Source organism: Falco biarmicus, chromosome 7 (assembly GCF_023638135.1).
Source record: "Falco biarmicus isolate bFalBia1 chromosome 7, bFalBia1.pri, whole genome shotgun sequence".
NCBI lineage: Eukaryota > Metazoa > Chordata > Aves > Falconiformes > Falconidae > Falco > Falco biarmicus.
The window spans coordinates 4,232,345-4,253,352 of record NC_079294.1 but is presented as its reverse complement, the minus strand read 5'-3'; positions in this window follow the sequence as shown (position 1 = coordinate 4,253,352).

The window sequence follows — 21,008 nt, the reverse complement described above, 5'->3', positions numbered from 1 at the left end:
CTTTATTTCTGGAGCTTAGTGCTCCCATACTGCATTAGGACCCATCGTGAAAATAATTTTAATGGCTTCAATCTGATCCCCCAGGTGCAGTTTATCCACATTACAGATCTCACTATACCATTAAAAATGACATCCATTTTTCTCCTAAAGGAAGATGTGGAACAGGAATAACAGGGGACACTTCACAGAGCGGGATTGATGTATGTTGGCAGGGCAATGTGTGAAAACTCTCGGTCTGTAATAGCCGGGGGATTAAGTACGGATTAAGGTGCACTGAAAGGGGCTGTTGAGAACTCTGTATGACCTCTAGCTGCACAATAGTGCCAATATTCAGGCCTTAGCTTCATGAACTCCATTTTCATCAGTATAGTTATTAACCATAATAAATTAATGTATATCTGAAGATCAGGAGCCTATGGTAGCTTATGTCCTACAAGGCTGGGTGCTGCAAATCACAAAGAGACTGCACTTTTCACTTACCCTGATCTAGAAGTGTAACAAAAATGAGAGTAGGCTACATCTTAGAAATATTGCAATAATAATAGTAAACTAATACAGTTGTAGGGTTTATTCAGTGTTTGTTGTGGACGCTGCACAAAGCTGAGGCTCATAAACATGAGGACCAGCTTGATTTATCACAGGTAATAATCCAGACCGTTTTGAGGGGTGTAATCTTGATCAGTCTTTTATATATCACAAAGTGTTTTTGGAGTATATTTCTCCTTTGTTATGTTTTATCATTTAGTTCAAGTTTAATCTTCTTGTACCAGCTCTCTGACTCCCATGGGCTGTTCGTATTCTTCAGATATTCGTTCATGTAGCTGTCCTTTACAATTGCATTAACTCTCACTGCATCTGGGATCTTCTAAACAATGGAGTTGATCCATTTATGAGTGTAACTATAGGAATTCCCACAGGCTGAATTTTTCAAAGCAGCTGGCTCCAGGCTGGTCCCTCAGATGTTGCTGGTACCATGGTGCCCAGGAGACCCTCTGGCATTGCGTGCAGCTAGAAGCAATAGAAAAAGTTCAAACCTGACACTGGCAACAAGAACAACCTGGTGATATTGCCTGTGGTATATTAGCTACTCACTGCTCTTTTTGGCCCTTTCATACCTAAAGGATTTCTTGGGTGCTCCAGAAAAGCTCTGCTGGTCAGAACTGCAGCAGTGAAGCACCAAATGTCCCTCTCCCACATCCAGCCCTGTGCCTTACATCAGCCAGAAAATTATTCTTGGTGGAGCACAAAGGGAAATGGGGAGACCTGTAGCAAGTTCCCACTACTGTTATGTCCCATCTGGAGTTCCTGTGCCAGTTAGCTTGCAGAAGACTCTTAACTTATAACAACTCCTTGCAATAATTGTAGAAACCTTATTTTTTCTAATTTCTTGCAAGGAATAACATATCCTACATGATGCATTCCCTAGAAAAACAGTATTTTGTTGGTGTTTTTTCTACCAAAAAGCTTCAGAAGTCTTGAAGGATCATCTCCATGTCTTGGGAAAAACAGTTCTGGTATATTTACTATTTGGGCAGAAAATGAAGGTGAAATATTGACCCTATAGAAAATAACCATGTTCTAACAGTAGCCTCCATAGGGCCGGCAGCCAGTGCTGCATCTTGTTACCATAACTGCTGAGCTGGAGCACTGGCTAAAGATTAATTTGGGTGGAAGCTTTCTCATATCCCACCTTGCCCACCACTCTGAAGCATCACTAGTTTCAACTTGGCAAAGATTCATAGAATTAATTCTGTTTGCTTGTGACAGGCAATCAGAGTGACAGCACTATGGTGGATTTGGAATGAGGAGGATCAGAGGAAGGGATGGGAGGAAGGATGGAACAGAGGGAAGGCGGACTATTGATTGCCAAGTCCAGCATATGCTATTTGATGAATTTGGCCACCATCAAGAGAAGTTAATCTTTTCCATGTACTTTGCCTTCTACGCCCGATGTGCCTTTCCTTTTACAAAAGAAAATAAAAGCAATTTACTTGAGGGAAGAAAAAGATTAATTGAGCAAGTTTGTTAGAGGAATCAGTTTCTTTTTTATATTCTTAAAATCAAAATATTCTTTGTAAACTCTTCTCTACTCTGAAAGAAACACCCGATAAAGAGAAAAAGCTGTTAAAATGAAACATTTTCCTTGGCAACGAGGTTTCGCACTGAGCATGCCTCTGCTGAAATACCAGCTGTGAAATGTTTTGCATGAAGTCAAGAGAAAGCCTTAATCTTCCAGTCACTGGCATTTTGCTTATGCATTCAGCATATGTTATTCTCGTTCCTATTGTTATTATAGAACATGGTTTAAAAACTAGCTTTGTCTTTGTTCAATGACAATGGTTATGAACAAATTAGAGTTTGAAAATGCCTTTCCCTCTCTTATTTGAAATTCAAAGACACAATCTTTCCTAGAATGAGAGATTTCAAGTGGTACTTGGAAGAAGCATAGAAAAAATACATACAGTAATAAAAATACCTTAGTATGACTTTTCTGTATATATACTCTGGTTATTCTCAGTAGATTGCTGCAAAATTTTTGTAATGTAACCTTAGGGTAACATGAATTTTGCTCTAAGAGTAAAATGCACCAGAAGGCATTGAAGGGAAAAAATGTGGATCCTCTTTTTGCTAATCCCAGGCTGATGTATGTGCTCTCATGAAAACCACAGGAAGCTTAAGGACTTGACGTTAAACCAAGGGAAACTTTGTGGGTTTTGACTGGCCTTGGCTTCATTCCATCTTGAAACTTAAAGTAAGACTTGTGGCAATTTTGTTCCTAAGCCCAATTCCATACTTAGTCCAGGTCTGTAGAGGTCAGAGGTCTTTTACCTGGGATAAATTAGATAACTAGGACCTCATGTTATTCCACAGGGAATTTGGTACCTTTGAGTATCGAGTTGTTGCCATCATACTCCCATAAAGAAGTAAGAATGCAAAGATATTTTTTTTTCCCCACAGTGTGATATCTTACATTGGTCTGTAGCACCAGAATTAGAAACTCACAGAATTTTAGCTCCTGAATGATGAGGAAAAAAAAAAAAAAAATTAGAATGGCTCCTCTGTGGGAGACCTTTTCTGTAATGATGGAGAGAGGATGTGGTGTTGGTTACTGTCCTGTGCACAGGGCGAGCTGGAGCACTGTGCCACCCAGCTGTGAGAAAGGTGTTCACTGCTTCCCGGTGTCACTCGGGTGAGATCGGGTACAGGTGATTACAGATAGCTCAGAAGAAAATCTATTATTGTAAGATTTCAAGCCACCTTTGCAGCCTTATAGAATCTGCTTAGTGACGGAGGCACTCCAGGCAGCTCCTGCTCCTAACCTGTTTAGTCTGTCCTTGAGATACTACCTGAGCAGGGTTTCTGTAAGTATTGCAGTGATAAGCAAAGGGTTCTATTTCTCAGTTCCACTTCCACAGAGAATTCCTTTAAAGATTTGTGACGTAAAATTTGAAAGATCAGAAGGTGGGGGGGGGAAGGAGTGAAATTAATGGCATTTTTTTCTTTTTTTTTTCCTGCACGTTGCTGTAAGTTTTCTGGAAAAAAAACATCACCAAACCTCAGATAATACCACAGCGCATAAAGAAGAGTAAATAAAACTATATAGTTCAGAAATATTTTTTTATAAATTCTGACTGACATTGTGGCCAGTTACCTAAACCAATGAAAATTTCTGTAACCACAGCTATCTCTGCTGCTAAAATTATATGTCTTCATGGCTGCAGCCTTTAATCAGAAATAGTTTTAGGATATGAAAATTTAAAGATGTACCCAGGTTTGTATACCCTCTCTGTCATGGATTATATGGGGAGAAAAAACAAAAACAAAACCAAAACCAACCTGATTAAGTTTAGAATTGCCTTGGAACTCTCCAAGTTTGCTGTAGATACATGGACTCGAGTCCCCTCTCAAGCTTCAAAGCAGGCTGTACCATGCCTTGCATCTACCTGTAAGGCTGTGTTTGTCCTGTGCAGACGTGACAGTTAAGTAACGGTACTCAAAGTGACATCCACTGTGGAAGGTTTGCATCCCGCTCCCCTGCTTTGCTAGGTGTCCGCAGGAGAGGTTGTTATTCTGGTGCTAATTAACTACTTCTACTTCCCTCCCTATTGCCATAGCAAATTAGTTACAGACCTTCTAAACAGGCTTTTTATAACAAAAGGCAGCAAATGTGCATGGATAGCAGTACATTTAAAATACAGTACATTTAAATTACATGTGAAATACAAATTTTGAGGGGGGGAAGATGTCAAAATTGTTGCAGGAAATAGGTTTGGTTGGCGTGAAATTGTCCGGTCTGCTGGCATTTCCAGTCCTTGCCTGTAACAGGCTGTCTCTGAGGAGGAAGGGAGATTAAGGAGGAGAGGGGAGTGCGGTTCACAACTCATTTAATTCCCTGCCTTTAAGAAGAGGAGCAGCATGATTACTGCCTGCCTGCCTTTCATGTGATTAGGGGAGGCTCTTTTTCAGTATGCCACTCTTGGCTGTGGGCTTTCGTACAAGCTGAAGAGGCTCCTGCTCAGGGTGTAAGTCTTGATTACTTTTTATGTCCACCTGGCACGACAGAAAATCTGCTCAGAGGCCAGCTTAGCATGGAGGAAACTCTATGATGCAAAGGCAAATTTAGCACACTTGGGAAACTGTAACTGAGATCAGGAGTTGTGCAGTATGGCTGTGTAGCCCTAGTCAGCATCTTTCCGGAGAAAGAAGAAAGGTATTTACAAGGTTTAGTTTCAGACATGTAAATGCAGGTGCTGCTCTCAAGAGATTTAATTCCCTAGGTGCTCCATAATCAATGGAGCTAAACAGATCAGACGCAGGAAGATTAACCTAGTAGCTAACATAGCACAGCAAGGTTTCGTGGTGTTATTCAAGGTAGAGTTTACTCCAGCCTCCTCTAGGTGAAATTCCTTAATTTTACATTGATCTCTTACAATTTCTTCCTTTTGTTGCCCTTCCAGCTGTGTTATCTCTCCTCCAAAGAGCACTTGCTAGCCTGGTGTAGCGGGAGCACCATGTGCATCCCTGCTTATGTAATTTGTAGGAGTAGTTATCTTTCTTTCATATGCTTTAAAAATGTAAAACGTGTTAAGTAAATGTAATATTCACAGGACAAAGGGAAACTTTAAAAGAATTTCTGAGTAGATGCCTGTGTGTCACCAACAAAATTAAAGAAAGTTCCAGCACTAAAGAAAAAAAGAAATCACATCTGTGCAAGGACAAGAATATCAAGGAAGCATAATTCACTTTGTCCTACCTTGGGGTTAAATGCTCACTGCTGCTTGGGAAAGCTTGTGTTTCTTTTGTGCTGTGTATGTCTGTGAATGTTTTATGAATCTAACTGAGCTTAGGAATCAAGTTTCTTAGACAGACAAAGTTTATTCAGAAGAATAAAGATACAGCAGAAAGTTATTGATTTTTCAGGAATCTACGCCTTGTGAAAAATTAACCAGACATTCCTTCAAAATCAATACTATTACCCTTGCTATTTCAGAACTGCTTAACCTGACCCATAGAGTGTTTCCAGTGCAAGATGGTCTGTACCATTATTCGTGTCATAAAAGCTGAATTCTGCTGTCCCCTTGGTCTGTGTTCATATCTCCCACTAGTCTTTCTGGGTATGCACACACGTCTCTGCAGAGAGTCCTGGTGCTTGTGAGACATAGAGGGGCTGTCCTCCCACGTTCAACAAATTTAGAGGTGTGACAAAGGCAAGGATCTGGGTCATGCACCCCAAGTCTCCTTAAACTGGTGGAAGTGAAAACAGAACTGTTATGCTTTTCTTCCAAAACAGCATTTAAGCATCATGGAAACAATAGTAAGAGATTGAAGTCCTTTGGGTCTCCACTCCCAAAGGTTTCTTTCTTCAAACCACCATCAAAGCTCACAGCTATGGGTACTAAATCTTGGTAAGATTTGCTGATCCAAAGCAGACACATGCTGCAGTTGCCCATCCACTAAAGAACTTTTAGCTCACGACTGACAGCTCTGCAGCTTCTAGTCAGGTGAGTTGCTTTATAGACCTTGAGCAATTATTTCCCCGCTGCTCACAAACATTGTTCTATAACTGGTCTCCTGTTTCAAACTGACTTATTGTAAAAATGGCTTTTATTTTATTTTTCCTCACAGTCATTCAGTGATAGCTTGCCTGTACTTCAGAGAGCCTGGACGTTGTTGTTTTTGAGAAAACTTCATCAAGTCGACAGGAGTAAATTTGCCATGAAAAGACTTTGCCACCCTTCCTCTGTGTTTAATACCTTCTGTGATTATGAGTAGTTTTATACGTCCTCATTTTTCACTTTTCTAAGACTAGTGATGCTTTCTTTTTGATAATATACATAGCATAAAACCTCTCTCCAATGAAAGAAATGAACAGAATTACCAGCAGCTATCTATGATGTAGCACTGAACAGAAAAAAATATATTCTGTTTTGCAGTTAGCTTTTTCAATATTAATTTACTAATCTGAACGGATTTGCTTCTATTTATTAGCCTATAGTGCGGCACACATTTTGGAGACTATACTGATGACTGGTTCCTCTACTAAATGGGTTCTTCCTAAACAGAAATGTAATGTAAGTGACCAGAATTAACTTTCTGCAGGAGCCTATGGTACTTAGTCTGGGTAAAAATAAGCGTTTGTGACTGTCCCTTGGTACATGACACCAGAAGGAACACATGCAGCCTATAGAAAAACTTAAACTCTTGACAAAATATGATTTCCTGCACTTTTTAGGAATGTACTCAGAGCTCATGAGCCAAAAAAAAAATCATACCTGATTGAATGATAAACCTCTAAAAATGGTTATGTTCATTTTGAGAGATGATGGAGGTTGCCAGGGGAAGGTTCACATTTGTGGTGGAAGTCCAGTCTGACAGGACATATTTTTATCCTAGGTGACTTCTTGGGCATTTAGAATTTTTACAGAAATTTTGGTAAGGTGCCAGTGTACAAGTGCTGCTGTTTGAACCAAACTTCTCCTTATTTAGTTAAAACACCTGTTTTCACAAACCTGATTTATTTTCCACCTCTGCAGTTTACATGGTTAGCAAGAGCTGAACCACTCCATTTACAAATGGCTGAGTGTTCCTGTTGGACACTTTGTAAAGTGCTTTGGAATCTATCTGGATGAAAGTTGCTCCATTAATGGAAATTATCGTAGTTACACACAATGAGAATTTTAGGTCAAAACAAATTTTTTGTTGTGTTTTATGCATCCCTAAACTACTATGGAAAATAAATTGCCCTGTGACATGGGAGTGTAGGTGTTGGTGAGGAAAGGCCAGAAAGATCCAGGAGAGTGCATCTGAACTGCAAAGGTCTGGTGATCCCGGGCTGGCAAGTTGTATGTCAGGACCTGAGGAATTGTCTTCATCCAAGTACTTTTACTGTATATGAATAATGTATGCATGTTTGTGCATACGTGTTGTGTATATATTTCTGCGGATCACTAACAGACCCAGGTGAGAAGCTTCAAGTTATAAAGAAAAGCAGATTAATATTTCAGAGCATGAGGGATTCTCATTGATGGTCTGCACCAGGAGTATAAAATTGAAAATGTCACAGTTCAGAAGCGATTTATAGCTTTTCCAATAGCAAAACCCATGAATAAATAAATAAATAAAAAGGGAGGTTTAAACTGGCACGTGCCTTCAAATAGAATCAGAGATTTCAGGTAAGGAAAACAAATGTTTTAATAGGAACTGACTGAGATGCTGTTAGTGAGAGACTTTTAAAGGCCTGCGGTTTTTCTTTTTTACAGTTGTTTCACTGTAAAACTGCAATTGAATTTTTCAGTTTGAATACAGCTGGTGTTTCATTTTAAACTGACTTTAACTCTTTCTTGAAGTTACCCCAGGCTTTATAGAATTTGAACTGTTCAGTGCAGATAAGGAAGATCAATTCAGTATCGGCTTCCTCGGGTCCCAGACCATAATACACACGCACACTCCATTGACAGTGTGGAGCTTTCTTTGGTTATGATTCTACAGCCATTCAAACTTAATGACTGATTTAAAAAAAAAAAAAAAAAGCGCTTCAGTAGATTAATGATTTAATCATCAGCATTTGCAGTATCAAAGATTCTCAGATTCCAGATGATGGGGAAAGATATATTAAAAAAACAAGTTTGAATTAAATATTCACAGTATTCTGCCAGGAAGAAGGATTTTTCATAGGTTTTGCACATTGCATTTTAAATAAGAAAGGTTATGACCTTATCAGCCAAGACTGACAAAAGATACTTGTTTAATTATCTGACAGGTTAAAAAAAGTTGAGTGACATCATGTTTTTAGCAGAGAAAGTCTTGACACTTCTTCGTCCTGTGCTCTGCCATTTGCTGAACAATGCTTCACCAGCAGCAGTCTCTGTGGAGCCACACCGATTGCAGCCAGGACAGTGGCGTACAATGACAAACAGGGCCAGTCTCTCGCACGTTTACACTTGGTTCAGTGGTGTGATGAAGGCATTCATAAGAAATTAAAAATTCAATGTATAACAAAGGAGAAAGCAGAATACAGGAGGCAAAACACTTTAAAAGTTACAAAGTGCAGAAAGCTGATTAACCACCACCACCCCAAACACTAAAGATGCTGATTATCAACCACAAAGCAGGGCTGTTTTCTAAAGCAGGATGGAGGAAAAAAAAAACCCTGCTTTGTTGTAGGTGTTCTAAATGGAAATGGCGAAATTGTTAAAAATTAATGCAGAGCTGGAAGATGTGTTTGATAACTATGTCTCCATTGCATGGAATAAAATAATAAGATGCTTTATTTAACCTTAAGAGGATGCTGTAGTCTATTCCAGCCTACAAGAAACTGAAGAGGTTTTAACAGCTGCTAAGCATAAACATCAAACCCAGCTTAAAAAATAATTTCCAAGTACTGCCAATTTTTTATATTCTTCAGTTATTTGGAATATTCCAGAATAACAGAACAATGCTATGGATGTGCCAGACTGCAGAAAGGGCAGGCAGGATACCCAGAGTATTTACAGGCTGGTTAGCCTGACACCCATCTGGACACGTAATAGAAGAGGTAATACAGTACCCGGTTAATAAAGAATGAGAGGATAGGGGTATGATTAATGGCAGTCAGCTTGGGTTTATGGAAAATAAACCTTGTCAGACAAACCTGATTTAATTCTTTTATGGGATTACATGTTTAGCTGATAAAAATTTGTTGCAGGCTGAATATGTTTAGATTTTTTGCAAAACTTCTGAGTTAAACCATTCAACATTCATCCTTTTAAAAATTACCTTTCCACTGTATCAAAATAAAGCACATGCTAAATGGAACAAAAAGTGATGGATCTCCAAAAGTAGCTGTCAGTGAGGACTCATCACCGAATGAGAATGTTTTCACAGGAGTTGGTATTCAATCTGACACTATTCAATATTTTTTCTATCCGGGAATAAACACGAAATTGCTGCTGAAAAAAAAATAATAAAATTAGTAGGTAAGAGGCAAGTAGAATGGTAAATTACAGCAAGGGGCAGGCTTACCCTAGAGGGGCACAGCACTGAGCAGCCTGGGGGTGTTAGGACAGCAAATCTTTGCACCTCCAGCAGGGAATCATGCCACTGCTGCATCCTCTACTGCTGCGTAAAGGTGATTCGAAAAGCCCTTATGCTAAAGGCTACGCGGGCAGTAGTGCAGAACCAGCTCTTGCCAAAAGGCTTCTGAAATTCTCATACGAAAAGGCAAGGAGGTGGTGAATTAATCATGGCTTACACCTGTGGAAGAGTTTTGCTGTCAGCATCTTTTATCAGATATTCAAAAATGGAAGGAGGAGTACAGGAGTCACAAAATTATGCTTTTAGTCCGCAGAATAAAGGCTAAATGTGTGTATTCTCAAAAATAATTATAAAATAGAACTTCATGGTGGTGAGAATGTACCTTCAGCAAGATAACAAAGAAATAACAAGAAGCAGTGATTATAAAAATAAATCAGTAAAACTCAAAAGAGAACCAAAAGTAGCATTAACCATTTCTACTGAAAAAAGCAAAACCAGCTGCTCCATCTCATAATGATTTGCATCAAAACTGGCAAGATTTGTAAGAAGTCATAGATTTTATTAGATCGCCTAATCTATTTGGAAAAAGCAGGCAAACTAACTTACAAAACCCGAACCTGGGAAAAAAAATAATACTAGATTTTGCAGCAGCTACTGTGGCTTTGTCAGGTGTTATTTTATGAGTATTAAAGAATGATGGCTGTATACTTACCTGGATTTTTCCAGGGGAAACATCTAACCTTAATCCCTTATATACTAATCCATCTATTAACTTTCTGGAGCTTGGGTTTCATCTTACTCTGTACCTCTTCAGTTACTTGGTCAGCCAAAGTATTCTTGTTTGCAGTGCAACAATTTTTTTAGTTCATCCTGGTATATCTCCTAGTATGTTTGGGTTGTTTTTTTTTCCAGGTTAGAGCATGTTGTTAATGTCATGTTGCATGTTGCTCCATTGCCATCTAAACTTTGGATAAGCAAACCTAAATCCTTCTATATTACTCGGGTATGCACTGCTATTAGATTTGTATGTTTAATATGGAAATATATTTTGCATTAGTCTTTGAATTAACAGTCTCAAAAAATAAGGTGAAAGTATTTTCCTTCAGGAAAAAGAAAATCCTAACAGAGTAACACTCTTGAAATTTTGTACTGAGAAGAAAAATCAGTGGATGGTAATTTCCAAAGCCTCTGAAAATTACCTTATTTATAGCTATGAAGAAGGCTTTAAGGATGACGTATTTAAAAATAGATATTCTGTCTTTTTGCACTAGTTTGAACAATGCAAGCCCAGAACGCAGCCTGCCATAGTCTGAATTTCATTACCCAACTCAGAGAAGAAAACAAAGGGCATCTCAAAGAATGGAAAATACAATTTGGACTGGATTTCTTCCACAGACCTGACTGTGACGGTGAATGATTTACTGTGCTTGAAGAATCAGCTCCTCACCACAGGTCCATCAGGAGGAAAACACTGACTTGTAGAATTCTAAACTTTTTCTTTGAAATATTTCTGTATTTTTGATTTTCAATGATTTCACCTATTTTGATTGGTGAAAATTTTATGAATATTCACCACTTCCAGAACTAAGCAATATCCTTATAGGTTCTGCAGACACTTACCAAGAGTTGGAGGCAAATGACAGTAGGGACACAGCCTCTAGTTATCTTTGCTTGTTGGGAATTTGGTTCCATAACTCAGAGATATTTGATGAATTCCAGGCACAGATGTAGGAGCACCAGATGAGATGCAGGAGACGCCTGTGAATGCTGGACAGCGATGGACTCTGAAGGCAGGTTTTATGGCCAGCAGCATGTTAGTGTCTGGAAGAGGGAACCTGCCATGCCTGTGTGTGTACACAGGAGAAGTTTTCTCTTCCCTCACGTTTTCTTTTTGCAGGTTTTTCATTCTAATCCTACAGCTGATGAAGTGTCACCGGTAGTCCTTCGGACTGCTGTCCTGAGGGCTGCTGTGCTTTTACTGCAATGGTTCTGGGCACGTGCCCTGCAGAACCCTGAAAGATATTTATGCCCAGCAGTTCCTAGCCTTTATCTTTTCACCCCACAGCTCCAGTGTTTCTGCTTTAAGTGTGGTGCGCAGGTGATTCCTGACTCCCTGCTAGCTTACTTGGCATGGAAATAGCTTTGGTGCCCAAGTGTCCCTATGAAAGCAGCCTGAAAGCCTTTATCAATGGTCTAGATTTGTATGTGCGAGCCAGAAACCTAAAAATGTCCAGCATGAAGGGCAGCATAGCTTTCAACATCTGGAGAACCTGCAGGTGAGAACCGGAGGTTATTCCTATAACAGCGCTGCAGTTTCAGGCAAGGACCAAGCTGATGCCAAGCATTCACTCCAATTGGGGGAATACCAAAAAGTGGAAGAGCTTAGCCAGGAGACGATGCTAAGGTGACCACTTGTTTTCCAGGATGGTTGGAACCTGCCCTGGCAGACAGCTAGCCCAGAGGCTGTTGAGTGGTGCCTGCCTGGCACCACCCTTTGCTGTGAGGACCAGAGGGATGGACTCCATCTCTCCTAATGTTAGACATTTAGGCTCCTTTTCTAATCAATGGAGAGAAAACGGACCTCTCTGGAGTGTGATTCATCTGATCTATTTTAAACAAGAGGTTTATAACATGGCAAATGTGACCTAGAAGTATCTGTTTATTTCAACTGACTGTAAAGTGAGACTGGATAAGGAATGCAAACAAAAACGTCTATAGCTGGTGAGATGGATGCAGAGATGGTTGTGGGAGTTAGGAGCTGCTAGGTTAAGGCTGAAGTTGAGTAAAAAATAGTTAGAATTCAGACATAAGAACCTAGATTTCACCTACATCCCCTTAAATATGACCAATTCCTTTATTGAACCTGCACCCTAGGTGATCTTTCCATTTTCTTTGTTTAGAGCATGGGTGGAATGTCCTGGAAGGAAAGAAACTCACTGCCTTGGGAGTGGACATCTTCATCAAACCCTGTTGTTCAGTGATGACGTTTTCTTCCTTTACCCATCCCCTTCACTATTAATAAATATGTATGCTGGTTTTGGCTGCAAGGGTGAATTTCCTTCGCAGCAGCCAGCATGGGGCCACGTGTTGGATTTGTGTGACCAGCGCTGGTCCCCGGGGTGCTGCGGTGCCTGCTGAGCAGGGTGACACAGCGCCAGGGGCTGCTCTGCCCCTCCCCCCTGCCCACCGGCGAGCAGGCTGGGGGGCACCAGGAGCTGGGAGGGGGCACAGCCGGGACAGCCGCCCCCGCTGAGCCCAGGGGTGTCCCACACCCTGTGGCCTCACGCTCAGCACATACAGCGGGGGGAGGAGAGGGAAGGGGGATGCTCGGGGCGATGGCGTTGGTCTTCCCCAGTCCCCATCACATGTGCTGGAGCCCTGCTGCCCTGGGGATGGCTGAGCACCCCCTGCCACGGGCAGCGGGGAAGGAATGCATGGGCTGGCTTTGCTCGCACATGGCCTTTGCTTTACCCATTAAACTGTCCTTATCTCAACCCATGAGTTTTCTCACTTTTACTCTTCTGATTCTCTCCCCCATCCCACGGGGGGAGCGAGACAGTGGCTGCCTGGGGCTGAGCTGCCGACTGGGTTAAACCCTGACAACATATATTCTTCAAACTACCTAATTCATACGGTCATAGCCCATCTAACAGACCTCTCAAACACATCCAGACATGCACTTATCACCTCAGGATTTTGTTTGATCTATTAGTAGTTACCTCAAATCTTAATCTAAATTAATTTCCAAAGTCATATCTTCTGCAGGGGTTTTGTGGATTTTTTTTTTTATTATTATTGATGAAAGCAAGTCACTTAAAAGGAAATGGAAATTTTTTTAGGAAAATGAAAACCTACAAACCCATGACTCAACCCTAAAAGAAGTTTCATACCATACATCCAAGATCATTATAATGCAATTATACAAATTATTCCTGAAGGATGATCTCCAATAACAAAGAGAAAACAAGAGAACCAGAAACATATGGACTAGGTTTGAGAATAAAAAATATGTTAAATTGCAGTGCTCCCAGACTGCTACCCCTTCTCCCCAGATTCTCCAAACTGTAACACAGTTTGCACTTCTCTCTGACTTTTACCTTCTCATTACGTTTTAATCCTATTTTACTCTGTAAATCTTTTTAAAGGAAAAGAATATTTCAATGGGAACACCATTAGATCTCAAATCACTGCAGGTGGGAGAAGAATTAAGAGGTTTTTAAAGGCAGAAGGCGGCAGAAAACTGTTACCCCAGCACCTTTTAGGAATTTTTATGAATATTACTGAAAAGAAAAAAACACCCAGAATCTGTACAATAGAAGGATGATTTTCTCTTAAAAAAAAAAAAACAAAAAAAACCAAACAAAAAAACCCCCACTATTTAAATATATGTTGTTTGTAACACTGGTCTCTGCTGCTTGCCAACCATTTTGCTTGGATACACACCTCAGAGGGAACTGCAATTCATCACTGCTCTTACATAGAGGTAGCTTCTGTACCACTTTGACAAGTCTTATCTAAATGTAAACTATTATTACCATCCTTATTCCACAGGAAATCCTTGTTCCAGACTTGCTTACGAGTCTGCTTCAACTGCCTTTAAAGAAAATAAAACGTCTGTATTGCATAGAGACCAAATGGTATTTTCTAATGCTAATTGAAAAAAATATAAGAACCAAAAAGATTCTTCATGTTGCCATATGTATACACACACACTCACAAACATAGACCCACATAAAGCAATAAAAAAGGCTATGAACGACTTAATTTTAAGACATTGAACCTGAAATGCAAAAATGGAGTTGTGTGCAGCTAAGTAAAACCAGTGTGCTATCAGCAGCAATGAGATAAATGCTGGTGTGTGAATGATGTATTACCAATGGACTGTAGAAAACAAAGGTATAATAGTTGCTGGGCATATTCAGAGGAGACAGCAATCTTACCTATCAACAAATTGCTTTGTTACAATTAGGTATTTTTCAAATGAGTAGCTTCAAACTGCATAAATATTAGTATTTAAAACAGTTATTTTCTTTCTACTCTCCCCTTACTTTAGCAAACATTTCTATCAAGTGGTTAAGATAAACTGGGGAAACTCCATGAAAAATTATAAACATAAATACATTAATAAATGGAACAGAATGTACTTTTCCTATGGCAGTAGTTATAATCCTTTGCACTCCTGTAGCACTTCCATCTTGAAATCTCAATTTACTGACTCTGGAACCCATCCAGCAGTGCACTTAAACATGGATTTGACTTACAGCATTAGGCCAACAGTATTGCACATCTATTGAGGTATTTAGCTGGAGGAGGGATAGACTAATTATAATCTTGGAGTAAAGAACTGGGCAAACCTGACACAAGTGTTATTGTCCAGTTTTACTTCAGGACAATACGGATGATTTCAGTGGTGATTTTGTTCAGTTAAGTCAATCTTGACTAGAAAAAACACAGAAAACAAAAAACCCAGTTACTTTTGAGGTGACCTGGAAAGACATAAAAAGCATGCCGTGCTGCCCAAGACGCTCGCTAGACCAAAAGCAAACGCAGCTGACATCAGGGAACAGTTTTAAATCCCATTTCTCTTTGAGGTTTAGGTATCCAGCTCCGAGGTTCTCAAAGGTGTTGCTCTCTCCACAAGACTCATGGCAGAAAACACTATCCTGCCCTTCAGCATTTCAGTTTCTATTTCAGAGCATCTTGTCTAGAGGAAACTGCTCAGTCCAGAAATGAGTGACTCTGACTACGTTCTCAGGATTCTAGTTTAAATTCCCATCTATGCACTCTTCTCACTTTGTACCTGACTTGTCCATGACCAGCACAAGAGCAGGTTTGAGCAGGGGTATCCGCAACCTACCTTCTGAATAGCACCCCTGAAATGCAGGGCAAACATTAAACCAGCCTGAAATACAGGCAGAGGGAGCAGTAACACTTGTGTCCTTTGGGCCAGGATGCTACCCCGGAAATGCAAAATATTAACACTGAATCAAATGCAAAACCAGGGCAGATTATTATCGTAGTCTTTCTGAAGCTGTCCTGATTTTATCTTTTTCCTAGAACACGTTGCTGCTTTTTCTGATAGGCAAGGCTTTTCTTGAATGCAGCTTATGTCTGGTTTTTTCGACTCCCTGTCAGAAGGAGGAAGGCAGATAATACCCTGTAGCATATCTCAAAGAGTGGGTGTTTAGCTGCCCGACGCTCCCTGTTCACCTAACAGATAGGGGAGCATGGATGAAATCCAGCTTCAGCTGAACCTGCACCCCCCAGCTCTACAGTGGGACCCTTTGGGCAGCAATCGGACCTGCCCCCTCCATTCCTCATGCTTTTTCAGAACAAGTCCTACCTCACTTGCCAGTCAAGAAAAAGTACGTCCACGTGGATGGTATGTCCATCGTGAACTAACACACAGTAGAAGAAAATACACAGTTCTCCAAAGCATCACCTGTCACTCCCTGGTGCTGCAGAGGAGCCGCTGCAGCACATTCTGCGTTCCTCACAGCACCTGCAAGCCCAGCAGTTATAGAAAGGTCAGCAGCAAACTCCTGAAAAACTTTTGTTTACTGCTGCCTAGATAGCCTGTGGGGATTTTATTTTGATAGGGCTGTAAGCAAATTAAATGGTCTATTTGCATATCGTTACAAAAGTGTAAACCTTTTATAGTGTTTAATAAAGATTTACGCAATACCATAAACGATGCATATCCTGTGCCTGTATAATTGAGAGATGCTAGACAAACTGCACTCACGATATCCATTTCTTTCGTTATTTATGATTTTGACTAACACCATTAGTCGTGAACATATGTTGTTGTAAAACATTCAGTAACATCCTCCCCTCCCTCACACTTCTAGTTCTAAATCTCATTGAAATTCACCTGTTCCATCGCTCATGTGACACTCACTGAGGCCAACGCAGGGAGAAGGATATATAGGCATGAGGCAGAGCCCTAGACTTTCCTTGCCTTGTTGAGGTACTTTTAATTATTTATCATGGTACTAACATTGATTTCTGAATAAATAATTGTAATGTCAAAATTACATGATATCGGAAGCTTACAACTGCAGCTACAAATGAGCCATGTAAGTAGAAATATTACAACTTGGAGGAAGTGCAGACTGCTGTTCATTTTATATTCAATTAATTTAGGATATGTCTCTTGATCCAGAACAATTGGATCCCAACATCCAGAAACATAAAAGTCAAAAACAGATAATTATGTGTCCATACATAGATATGTATATATATATTATTATTTTTATATTTTTTTAATCAGCAAAGAGCATAGTTTTCCTCTGGCAGAAGACAAGGAGAGGAGGAAAAAAAATCACCTATAGATAATATCGTAAGGGAAAGCGGGTCCTAAAAAGAGAAACAAAAACAAAATGGGAGAAAAAAAGACTTTGCCAGTAAATTAATGGCAGTGACCAAACAAACAAAAAATACAACAAAAGCCATCCAAACCACCCAGCTAAAATCCAACAAAAAGACCTGTATAAAGTTATTGCTAAGCCCACTAGCTCCAGCTAGTAAGTTACCTAGTACCAGTCTGTATCGGTAGCATCAGTAACATTAAACTGTGAATGGAGTGCTTCAGGGATGTGGACTTACCGTGAAGCTTAAGAGTCTAGGTTTAGCGCAGAGCAGGCAGACAGTACAAACTTTTGGGCAGTCTTTCAACTGGTTATAATGTTTTTAGTCCTTGTGCAGTAGAAACTCTCTTGCCTTCCTCGGGCTTGGTCTTCAAATCTGTAAAAAGGAGGTAATGATACATTCCTTATGACTTGCTGTAATGACACTGAATTTATTGAGAGGCACTCAGAGTGATTTGTGCTATAAAAATGTCAAATAAACAAAGACTATGATTCAGATTCAAAATGACAGATTTAACTTTCCAAAATAATACTAGATTTTTTGGTGTCAAATAAATTTGTCACAAACACCTGCTATGCCTTTATGTTTACAGAATTGAAATCCTGCAAGAAAATCTGTACTCCTACTTTCTGGTGATATATTTCTGTTATGTCTGGAAAACTGCTGCATGCACCTAAGTGCAGCTGTATGTGCAGTAAAATGATTTAAAATGGGCCACTTGTGCTTGCTCAGGGATCTAATGTTCCAGATTGGGTCCTCTTTCATTTCCAAGCCAAAAGGAAACCTCATTAGGGTTTTGTTTCTTTAAGATCTTTCTGAAACCGTAAGCTGTTTGGTTTTTTACAAATCCAAAACCTGGGATCTAAGCTACCTAAACTAAGTGTCTCGGTTTAGAAACATAAAGAAAAACTAATCTCTGGGTATTACTAATGCATTCATTATTCTGGTATCAAGGCTGCATCTGGGTGATAAGAGAATTAATTTTATATTTCTGAAAGTATCATTGAGGCTTTTTTACATTCTCTTTGAAGATCTCTCAAAAACAATAAAATAAAATCCCAAGCTAAAAAAAAAAAAAAAAAGGGAAGAGGTCAGTTCTGTTCCTTCACAAATTAGCATTGTTACCACCTGCTGAATTACTGCTCTTCACAGAGCTACCTTAACTGCCCCTGCTATGGTTTCAATTACTTTGTATGTCCTAAATGTCAAGGGAAAGCAAAAGGGACATACATTTTTGAAAAAATGACCTTATCTCTCCTTACTAATTTTTTTTTTTTTTTTTTAATTCAGCCTTACAGAACATTCAGCTGAACTTACCGAGTTCTCTAGAAGGGCTGCTGATTAGTGTTCAGGCTTCAGCTGTCTTCCTGCTTTTATGTGAATGCCCCATCTTCTATACAAGGTATAAGGGACAGGTGACTCAAATTAATTTGCTGTTAATACTTAGGCACTCATTGACACCCACTCACATTTCATGTGAGTAGAAAAGGCTTAAATGCCTGAGTGCTTTTCAGGAACTGAATGATGAAGCATTTGGTTGGTACCATTACTATATTTCTCCTTTGTGGTGAATGGAATAGGAAATTTAAAGATTAAAATGCTTACAGAATGACAAGCCACCAAGCCTAAAAGCAATACAAAGTAGTGTTGGTGACCAGCTGACACTCATAAGTGTTTACTGGGTACCATGTCTTCGTACTCTTTTATTTCTCTTTTGCTTTTAATGTTTTGTTGCAGTCCTACCTTCTTCCAGGAGTCTGGTTGGCACTTTTGCTCACCCTTGCTGTAAATGTACACAGGAGGCATGCTGAGGTAAAGCAATATTCTTCCTATGAGTAGTTTGGGGCTAATAGTAAACCTAAAGAAAAATCAAATCTATAAAATACAAATTGCTTTTAATTTTTGTTTCCCAGTGGAATTGTGATAAATCAAGCTCAATATTACCTTGTCGTATCATTACTTTAAAAGCTCATTAAATACTAACTCAATTCTGCCTTTATCTATATTGCTTCAGCCAGACCAGGAACAACTAGCATGCACAAAAGTAAGGGAGGAATATATTTGAACTTTACAATCCTCAAATAATCCTTTTTTTAGTGGAGGTGGGTTTGAAGTCAATTTGCAATGTTGTAACATCTAAAAAACTACATTCCTGATTTATTATTACAAGCTACAGCTGGTTGGAGGCTGAAATTGCTGAAAAATCAGAGTTTCAGGTTCAACATAAAATTTTATCCTGTTTCTAGTTATTACTTGTTGTAGCTTACCTATTATACAACAAAGAAACTAAAAGATCAGATGAAAACAAAATTATTTAAAAAGACTGACACAACATATTTTGATTGAGTCCACCAGTACCTGCTCCTCCCCCCCATTCAATGTTTCAGGATCAGTCTGGGAAATAAAAAGATTTTGTCCTTATTTGAGCGAATTTACAAACTCCTCAAACCCTTTTCCAGATGGGAAACTGTTTCCATGTTCACACCATGGAAGTCAGGACAATCCTGGTGGCCTGCCCGTCGCACATCAACTGTACTGAAGCTCAGGAAAATGAACTAGTGAGCAATGTGGCAGAAGAGCTTTGTCTGGAATAGAAACGAAGTTCCACACAGTTTCAAAAATCCAGGAATTGGTGTTTTGATTTGAAAAGAGACTTTAAAGATTAGGGGAAATGGTTTTGAATCCAATCATCCAATGAGGAATATGAGGGGACTTAAAGCAGCTGCTCCTCATAGTGAAATTGTCAGCCTCTGGCATGTGTTTTCTTTGGTAATTATAAAGGGCTTAGATAAATGGTTTCCCTGAAAGAAAAGAAGAAGAAAAAGTTTCTATCAATTTTATAGTCTCAATCTGTCATCAGGAGAATGCATTAACCTAGAAAATTAAGAAAGAAATAGTCTCCTGAAATCATAGCAAGGCCTACAATAAAACAACTCTTTGATTATTAAATATTTTTTCAATGGCATTTGCCAATTTGGGTCTGAATCCAGATGTAAAAAGGGGTTTGCATGGATGTAGCGACTGGTGAGACAGATGATGGGGACAAGCTGGATGGTAACTCCCTCTCCTGCAAAGACTCAGTTGCTGACCTGGGGTGCCCACTATTAGAAGTGTTTTAATTATTTTGGAGTCAAATGCTACTTCCATTCTCCATGTAAGGCATCTCTCCAATATAAAAATCTTCATTATGGCCTAGAGTTCAAAACAAATAGCCAAAAAGGTGACAACAAGCTTGGGCATTGGCACCAGAATTGATTTTTTTAGCTTCTGAATCAACCCATCTGAAGTTTCTGTGAAATTTTGGGTAGGGCAAAGCCTCCCCTGGGACTCCATTACTCCAAGACTTCAGCTGCGCTGGCAGCACATGGGCAGCAGCACTGCCCTGGAAGTTCAGCACTTGCTCGTTAAATGGGCAGGAGCTGAACGTGCCTCTCTGAGGACAGAATCTGACCTTTGTTCTCTCTGTGATTTGGCTCTCATGGTAAATGAATACCAGAGCAGGGCAATTTGAATAAATACGCTTATTAACATATAGGGATACATATAGTAATATGTATATGTATAGCAATAGTAAAACATATAGTAATGGTATACAGGCACCTTGAAAAAAACTCCGGGTGTGAATTCCAGCCTCACTTACCTTGCCTGAGTTGGTTTCTATTACTTTCTAGCTTTATTTCCACACACGGTTTTGAAGTTTTAGCATGGATATTAGCTAACCAGTTTCTCACACAGTTTGGTGTGTTGTATTTAAAGGTTTTTTGGTGTGTTTTATTATAAAGGTACCATTTGTCAAAGGAAGGCAACATTAAACAATGGCACCACAATGAAATGATAGCTCGTTGGCAATGAGCATCTCTTTGGGTGGTGATGTCTGGAAGTAAAGAGGAAGTTTATGTCAAGATCCCTACGCAGAAATCTTCCGATGTCCCTCACCGACTGCAAAAACAGCTCATCCTTCTTCAAAGACAGCACCTTCTGCTTCTGCACAGCTCTTTTTACTGTAAACACAGCATGAGCTTAACTCTCCCATAAAGGGCAGGGTGTGCAACAGGTCCTTGGGAAATCTGCTTTAGCCCACACAGTGAGGAGCTGCGTGCAAGGGCGATGGGAATACCATGATC